Here is an 8,923-nt window from a genome sequence, read left to right on the forward strand (position 1 = left end):
GGGGTCTTTGCATTTAGGTGGGAGTTTTCTTTGTAAACCGCGAATGTATTTTCGTTCATTGAAATCTTTTCCTTCCCTTTCAATTTTCTTTTGTTGGTGCAAAGTCATTTTTTTTCATATCTAGGGATTTGTTTGATTGCATTAAGTAATGGAATGTTTACCTCCACCTTTTGGAAGGTGTCCAAGATTTCCTTCTCCTCCACATTCTTCTTTGAAGTTGCAAGTCGAGAGGGAAATGGTGGTTGAGTGGCTATTGGAGTGACTAGAAGGGTAATCTTCTTTGAAACTCTGGTTTGTGAATCATTCTTGACAATAGGATCTTCAATGGGAGTGATCTCTATTTCTTCCTCATCTTCCCTTGACTTCTTCCTTGAGTCACTCTCTCTGGTTTGTTTACCACTTCTCAAGGTCACCACATTGACATTTGGGTTCTTTTCGGTTTAAGAATGTAGTTTGCCACGTGACTCAAAATTTCTTAAAGATATAACTATATTTCCTACTTGTGCTTCAAGGTTAGAACACACTAGTTCTTGTCTCTTTGTAGAGTTGTTGGGTACTAATGGCAATAGACTTGATAATGCCTTCAATAGACATTTCGGAGCTACCTGGTTGGTATTGAGGAGGTTGTTGGTGATGATGTGAAGGGTGTGGTTCAAATTGATATTGGGGTTGTGGATGTTGGTAATGGGGTTGTTGTGGTGGGTAAGAAGGTCTAACCAATGCATTTTGAGGCAATGGTCTTGGGTTATAGCTCATATTCAGATTTGGTTTCCAACTAGAATTTTATGCATTTTGGTAACCAAATGGCTTGTTGTGGTAGTTTTGAAATTCTCCCGTGGCATTTACAAGTTCCATATCCTCTTGAAGAATGGGACACATATTTATGGAATGTCCCGTTGTTACATATATTCCACAAACCATCACTTGTGGAGTTTGTACCATGGCTAGCTTTTGAACAAAGTATGTTAAATATTTAAGTTTGGACTTGAGGCTTGATGTCACTACTTCATTAACTTTTTGATGCATGTCCCTCTTCATTTATTGGTGGGGGGAAAGTGTTGAGAATTAGTGGCTATGGTGTTAAAGAGTTGTCTTGTTTGTTGAGGAGTTTTGCTAAATACATCTCCACCATTTGAAGCATCAACTAGTCTTCTTTTCATTGATAACAACCCCTCATAAAAGTGTTGAATGAGGAGTTGTTCCGGAATTCAGGGTTGTGGGCAACTCAAGCACAAACTATTGAATCTCTCCCAATAATCATGGATAGTCTCATTTTGACCTTGGCAGATTCCACAAATCTCATTTCTAAGACTTAAGACTCTAGAGGCAGGATAAAACTTATCAAGGAAAGCTCTTGTCATGTTGGTCTATGAGTTGATAGACCCCGATGGAAGATAAATAGCCAATATTTTGCTCTATCGACCAAGGAAAAGGGGAATACCCTTAATTTGATTTGGTCATCGGTTGACCCTTGTGGCTTTATGCTAGTACAAATGATGTGGAACATCTTTAAGTGATTATGGGGCTCTTCATTATCCAATCCATGAAAAGTTGGAAGGTGATGAACTAGGCTTGACGTCAATTTCGAGCCTCCTTCCAAAACGGGATAGTTGATACCGATTGGGGTTTGGGTGACATTGGTTTCCATCGTTTATCTCAAGGTTCTATCGGTTGGTTCTTCTCCTTCCGCAATTGGAATTTGGTTTATGATGGGTGGATTTTGTTATAAGCTTGGTGTTTCGGAATTTCTTGGCGAGGTTCGGGGCTAGAATCGGGTTCTACTTCGGTTTCAGTATCGCTAGAGGAAGTGGTTTCAACCTCCGGGTCCATGTTAGGGTTTAAATTTTTACCATGTTCTATTCTCCTTCCTTTTTGCAAACACCTTGCTTCTTTTTCAATTTTTGGATTGTAGACTAAAGTACATGTACGATGAGATCTGGGCATAGAGAAACAAATTGATTAAAAATAAACCAATCCCCGACAACGGTGCCAAAATTTGGTGGTTGTCGTGGCCAACAAAATAAATGCCCTTAAATCTTGTACACTAAAATAGTGTATAGTGGTAAAGGGGCCGAATCCACGGAGATTAGTTCAGTTTGTTACTAAATGTAAACCTCTTTCTAAAAGACTTGTAAAATAAAAATAAAAGTAAAATGGGGGGGAGGGGGTTGGTCTTTTAATGTTTTTAAAGAAACTAAAATTACACTAAGATATGGAAATTGTAAGTAAAGAAGTAAAGATGATGATTCAAATCAAGAAGAGAAAGATTATTGATATTGGTATTCCCTACATGGACAATTAGTTAGTTTATCATTAGATTTTATGGTGCAATACTTGTGATTTCATTTAACTTGGCTATAGCAATTTATAAGCACAAATCACCTCAATTCTTCTTTGTTGTAAAAATGGTTAATCAAAGTCACAAAGTTACTCAAGCATGTAATTTTGTGAAAATCAATTAGCATTAAGTTTTAAGAGTCACCAAGTCCACAAGGTAATCAAATGCTTACATTACCATTGTGGAGGAAATATTTCCATGGTCTTCTTGAAATGAAAACAAACACATAAACCATTTGTTGCTTGCTAATTTGAAGATCTATTACTTAACTAAGAAATTAGCCAACTAATTAAACATTCATTTATCTAAACTCATGATTAAAGATAAACAAACATAAAATGATGTTTAACTGTTTAACTAGAAAATACTTCCATAAACTTCAAGCACAAGTTCATAAACAATCTTCAAAATAATTAATCATACATGGATTAAACCAACATTAACCAAAATGAACGTAGCCCAACATGACTAGGCTTAAACAAAATAGAAAGAGTTTAGAAATACCAAACATTCAATAAGAATCTAGATGAAAATGTGATGATTTCTTCAAGTTCTTCACACCTTCAAGAGCTAAAAATCTCCATGGAAAATGCTTCAAAATCTGATCCAAGAATTCCCCAAAATCTCCCACCAAGATACCTTCAAATAACCATAAAAGTCGAAAACCCAAAATTGCCCCTGCAGGAGCCACGTGGCCTCGTGACATGCAGTGCAAAATCTTAAGTAGCCTCGTGAGGTGTGCTAATCGAGAAAGCTTTTATTGTCCCCCTTTCCTTTTTGGTCCATTTTTTCCTTTTGCTTTGACTTTGTTGATTGATCCAAAAGGTCCAAGTGCACATACCAAGGAGCCTAAAACACATAAATCTAAGCCCAAGAGTTCATAACCCAAAATTTATTCAAAGACGCATCAATTTCTTAGCCCATAAATCCCGTCTTTTTAATCCACCAAGCTCAAGTATCTTCCATATAATCTTCAAAGTAAGCTTTCATGACACAAATCTTCGATCTAACTCTCTTTGATAAGCCCCAATAATCCCGATCATCCGCTCGAATTTCGTTTGTCTTCCGAATCTCCCTTCAAGCTCGATTCCATTTATCTAAATATGTGCAATAAAACTTAAAAAACTAGAATGTACCCGATGTAGATATAAAATAATAAAAAAGAAAAATATACATGGAGACTAATTAAAAATAAACTACAATATGCTAAAATAAATTATAAAAACAAATAAATAAAATGAAACTATCACTAAAATAAGATGATACACAAAAAATCTTCTAGAACATAGGGATTACTTTAAAACTTAGATTTAATGTTTTATTATGTTTGACATAGTTTGTATCATTTGTTATCTTTTATATTGACATATTTTGTATTTAATTAATTGGAGCGAGTAATTACAAAATTAGGTTGATAACCTTCCTTTACATATGTAATATCCCTAATAAGTCCATGCAAATCTCAAACTGCTCTTTATTAAATACAAGAAAAATATCTACTTTTAGGGTTATCTGAATCTTTTTTATTTGTATTGTTTATACTATTTTTAATATCAAATAAATAAACTAAATACCTAATTTCATAAAATATTATATCGTTTTCAATAAGTGTATTAGATTATTAATATAATTAATATGTCAAATTTTTAAAAAATAGTAATTTAAGCGTACTTGTAAACCTTTCAAAAATATATTTAATAATAATATCAATAAGAGAAGACTGCAAACACGAAGTAGTCTCATTGGAAAAGTTCAGGTCAAAACAGGTTATGTTCAAAATTTTGTAACGAAAATCATATAACATAATACTCTATCTTTTTAATAAAACGACTTATAATGCTCAATGCATTGGAGCACATAAGATACTTGGGAAATAAAGAGGAGCATCTTGATTTATGTAATTTTTATTTGAAAGGGGTCATAGTTATCTTGTAACAAAGGTTAGACTAGAGGTGCATACAAAACCCAAATTTTCGGCCAAGCATGGAACGGTCATACCGATGCTTTATTCGGGCAGGTTTTTCAAATAGAAATATGAGTTTTTAGTGCTCTTTGACCACTTTCTTTAGTCTATTTCGGACAATTTTTTTTCAAATAGAAAATATGGGTTTTCAGTGGTCTTTGCCCACTCTTTTTAGTCTATTTCGGATAGGTTTTTTCAAATAGAAACATGAGTTTAGAGTGGTCTTTGCTCACTCTCTTTAGTCTATTTGTTTTTTCAAATAGAAATATGAGTTTCAGTATCTTTTGTCCACTCTCTTTAGTCTATTTCGAACAAAACCAGGTTGGATAAAATTGCTTCACAAAACTAGCTCTTATAGTTTTCTTTTTTTTACTATTTTCTTTTTAGAATTTTTCACAGTTTCTTGTATCTTCTTCATCTTAAGTGGATAAAAGCCTTTTTCATATTTATTTTTGAATTTTTTATGTTTTACCAATATACCCTTCTAACGACTATATTTTGAAGATATTTTGGTCATTTTAGGCTTTGCTTCAGAATTCAAATATCGCCACCATGGTGTTATATTTTAGGGTTAATATATATATATATATATATATATATATATATATATATATATATATATATATATATATATATATATATATATATAAAGGGAGCTTTCCCGAGGGTTTTAGGAAAGCTTTCGAGCACCAACTAATCATTTCGCTGCAAAAATTTGTTTATATTAATAAATAGATATAATATATTTTTTAATTCTTTATGCATTATTTTTTATTTGTTGTGTAATTTATTATATTAACAACATGATCAGTTTCGAAACTTAATTATGTACTTAGAGAATGAATGCCTAAATAGAATTCTTAGGTTGTCAAACCTAACAAACGATAGGGTATAATATACTTTAAAAGACACTACTATATTACACTAAAATGTAGTACATAATAAATAGAGTCGATCCACAGAGACACGTTGCTAAAGTCTTTACTTTTTTGCATAAGGTATTTTGGTCACCAAAAATAAAGAGGGGGGGGGGGGGGGGGGGGTATGCAATAATTCAAGTAAATGAATAAAGAAACAAGTAGACGATTAATTAATTAGAATTTATAAAAGACTCCAACTCTATGTACGACAATTTAGCAATGTGATTCAAAGACAACATGATATTTAACTCAATTCTACCTAAGTTAGTATTTGAAAGTGTTAACAAGCTCTAACATTTTCCATTCACGACATGAATTAACCAAAATGAGCTATTTGATTAACCCTAACCTCATTAACGTGACCTAAACAAGCTCTTGGGATTAGATTGAGAGATTACATTAAGTTTAATGTGAGTGTTCCCAACAACACTCAATACTCCTTACAAGCTCGGGAGTTTAAGAATGTGTGGATACGATTTACACTGAATTCATTCAATAGAAATCAGTTTAGTGTTTGTTACTTAGTCTAACTCATAAAACAATTACAGATTTTGCAATTAGATAACTTGAATGACCTAGCCCTAATTCAAATGGCTAATAAAGATTACAATTAAAATCAAACATTCGATTAAAACAATATCAAAATCACTAGATAGAAATTGAAATCAAACATCAAGTCATATGATTGAAATCACAACTAAAAAGTCAAGGCATGAAGTTGGAGAAACTAAGGTTCTAGCCATACATGGCTAGAATGATCTATAAATTCAAAAAGAGGTCAAATAATCCGCAACGACACCTATAAATCTAATGTCAAAATGTATCTGAATGATTACAATCAAAACCTTGTAATAATATTCGAAAGTGCCATTCTCCAAGTGCTATGAAATGAGGTCTTTTTGTCCAATGTCCTAAAATCCTGAGATAAAGTAAAAAGGAAAAACTGCCAAAAGACAGTTATTGGGCCGAACATAGCCCATATTGAAATAAGGTAAATCAACATGGCACATATCGTGTAGAAAATGATGTGACACCCTTGTGATTTCTTCCAAAGTACGATGCTCAAACTTGTAGAAATAGACCAACACGGTCCGTGTCAATATAGGCTAAAATGACACGACCCGTGTTCCGCATGGTCAATGGCTCCTTCTTGGTCAAACAAGACTAGTGTCCATTTTCTGAGTGTACTTCCAAAACGGCCCATGTTCCTCTCTGCTTCCAGATGCAATTGTTATTTTCTAACTTTTCATTTCGCATCTAATCACCCCGATATCTTCACCCATGCTTCCCGACACCTTCCAATGCACGTTTCCACCTCCAGGTCACATGAAATAACTGTAAAACATGAAAATAAGGTTGTTTTAGTAACTAACATGATTTTTTATGAAAAACATCCAAAATGAAATAAACTATATTAAATAGATGAATAAAAGGGACGAAAAAAATTGATAATAGAATGAATATGCAAATTTTGATTTTCCCCATCAATCTATGCATGTTTACAAGAACATTCTTCTGAACACCATATAAATTTGATGTTGAATTATTAAATCTCCACTTGCATTTGTTAACCATCATTCTTCCTCTTTGATTTCTTTTTACCTCCTTACTAAGGTTTTTAACATCTTATTTGCAGGGCAATATAGTGACATTCATGTCATCGAGCAACTTCCAACATTTGGGCTATTGGAGTGGTTATGGAGCCTACGAGAAGTTTAAGTTGATGGATGATTTTCGATCGATCAAAATACATTTCAAATTAAAGGAAAAAGTTTAAGGTTTTGAGTAAATTAGTAGATTAGATGATGCAGTGAAGTTTTGGTGTGAATCAATTTATTTTTTTAACATGTTTATATAAATATGTGAAATGGTGATAGGTAAGAGTTGGATGAAATCATTGTTGGAATACTGTCTAAGGCTGTAACTATATCCGGTTGTGCATGGTCCTTTTGGGTTGCCTTCACTATAGCAACTTGATAGGATGATTTATTAAGAGAGAATAAATATTATTAATATATTATGGGAATAATATAATGAATAATATATTTGTTATTTGATTAATATAAGTCATAGAATTAATTAGAATTAATTTGGTGACTTAAAGAGATTAATTAGATAAAGGGGTATAAACTGTCAATTGTTTGATAGTTAAGCTTTAAACTGTAAATCCATTTGGATATACTTTGGACGGATTCTAAGAGCTTTAGGATAGCTAAAATCGTCCATTAGAGTTATCTAGGAATGGATTTGGATAGCCTTAAGAGAAGATTATCTGATAGGGACTTATCTGTAATCCTTAAGGAGTCTACAAGTATAAATAGACCCCATGGCTGATGGAATTCGACACTTGACCTAAAGTAAGGAACCTCTGGTCGAAATTCCTCCCCTCTCCTCTCTCCCAAATCATCCTTCTTGCTTTGGTGTTTGTAAGCCATTAGAGGAGTGACATTTGTGACTCTAGAAGCTCCAAGACCTCAAGATCAACAAGGAACTCAAAGGTATGGTTCTAGATCTGTTTTAATGTTCTTGTTTAGCTTAATTAGTAATTAGAAGTCTTGGATTCAAAGCATGTTTATTAGAAAGCCTAGATCCAAGCATTAGGGTTTTGCATGCGCACATAGGAAAGTTCTTATGGCTAAAACCCATCAGTGGTATCAGAGCCTAGCTTGGTTTTCTGTAAATTGTTGCTTGATTAACTGAAACAAACCTGCAAAATTCGAATTTTTGGTTTCTGAGTCATGGACTCGGCGAGTCTCAAAGTGGACTCGGCGAGTAGGCCTGACTCGGCGAGTCCATTTGTGCACTCGGCGAGTCCAGGCGTCAGGAATGGCCAGATTCGGGATTTCTTTGTGTTTATCTTATCTTAACTTACCATAAACTAATTAGATCAACATTAATTCGTTTTTCTGATAAATATAACTATTATCTTGATCTAGTTAAAGGTAATTATCAACTAATTAAATATTTAATTTCCTTATATGATAATTAATTAATTATTTTAATTATTTTGGTAATTATCTTAAAAAGAAATCTTGAATAAATCAAATATAGATAATTAGGATATTAATTGTTAATTGGAATTATTTGTTATTTGATCCTCCATGTTTTAAATGTTTAAAACCTGCCCTCATGTTTTGAAATTTACTTTTGTGATTAAAAGTTTTAATTTAGACAACTTAAAATTTCAAACCCTAGATTTTAAAAGTTTTAAAATACAACCCTATACTAATATGATATTACTAGAATAATATATATATGTATAACTAAATGCTAGTCTTACCGTTAGTAGGCCTCATTCACGAAGCCGATCTATAAGGTGGGTATAAGGTTGCGGCCTATAAAATGGCGCTTAATGGGTGTACACTCACACCCACCGCTTGCTTGATTGGTGGAGGGTCGTTAGCCGAATGGGTAGGATAGGGCAACCTCATCCTCTCATTAAAAGTATAATAAGAAATACAAGTAACTACACATATTTCAAAATTTCCCAATCCTAGTTACTTTAGGAAAAGTGAATTGATGCAATCCCATGAAATTACACTTTGCACCTTGCTAAGATGTTGGTGGAGCGTGTGTGGTTTACCGGCACACTAATTGGTTCTAAGCGAAGGTGGCAAAGGGTGATTCGTTGTTTATCATAGTTCGATGGAGCGTGTGTGGTTTACCGGCACGTCGAATAGGTGATTGTTACAATGAAGGCGC

The sequence above is a fragment of the Lactuca sativa genome, chromosome 7, assembly GCF_002870075.4.
Source record: "Lactuca sativa cultivar Salinas chromosome 7, Lsat_Salinas_v11, whole genome shotgun sequence".
Lineage (NCBI taxonomy): Eukaryota > Viridiplantae > Streptophyta > Magnoliopsida > Asterales > Asteraceae > Lactuca > Lactuca sativa.